This window comes from Sinocyclocheilus grahami, unplaced genomic scaffold (assembly GCF_001515645.1).
Source record: "Sinocyclocheilus grahami isolate Dianchi unplaced genomic scaffold, SAMN03320097.WGS_v1.1 scaffold620.1, whole genome shotgun sequence".
Taxonomy (NCBI): Eukaryota; Metazoa; Chordata; class Actinopteri; order Cypriniformes; family Cyprinidae; genus Sinocyclocheilus; species Sinocyclocheilus grahami.
The window spans coordinates 655,529-656,412 of record NW_015505799.1 but is presented as its reverse complement, the minus strand read 5'-3'; positions in this window follow the sequence as shown (position 1 = coordinate 656,412).

The following is an 884-nucleotide window of genomic DNA, read 5'->3' as shown; positions in this document are numbered from 1 at the left end:
TTCTGTGAGATACTGTACATATAATATATAAATGTATATTTTTTTCATTTTTTTTCTTAGCTGGCGCTGTGCCCAAGACGACGACTTAGCTCATACGCTGCTGTACTTTCCACATTGGTGGTCGTTGGCGACAAAGTAGTTTGCATGGCAGTCGAGCAATGTCCATTTGACACATGCCCAAACCACTGTAAGCGTCTTTTCCGTTTTGCCGTATTGTTGATTTACAGTTTCATTCTGGAGACGGTCAAGCCAGGATACGCCCAAGATTTGCCTGAGGCATTGCATTTGAAAGGTCTCCAGTTTGTTGATTTCTATCCTCAGATGGGTCCAAGTCTCTGATCCATGTAGTAGGATCGGAATGATTAGGGACCGGAAAAGACGCATCTTGGTCGCGATCGTGATATTGGCCTTCTTCCACAAGCACCACTTAAGCGATGCAAACACTGCTGCTGTTTGGCCGATTCGGCACTGAACTTCTGCAACTGCTGCAATTTTTTTCTCCTGAACCATAGATCCTAAGTACTTAAAATTTTGCACATGTTCGATTTTAATCCCCTCAAGGAATATGTTTGCCTGCGATCCATCAGTGGTGAGCACCTTGGTTTTATCAATGTTGATCTTCAGGCCGAATGGATCAGCAAATCTAGAGATGTCATTGAAGGTGTCATTAGCCTCTGCATCTGTGTCAGCCAGTATGGCGCTGTCATCTGCAAACGCCAGGTCGGTTGCGTAACCATCAATGCCGTATTTGACTCCTTGCTTGTCCTTAAAAGCTCTCCTCATGATTGAGTATATCACTGCATTGAACAAGATCGGGGAGGCGACATCACCTTGGCGGACCCAGTTCGGATGGGGAATTCTTCAGGCGTGTCGTTCTTGAATCT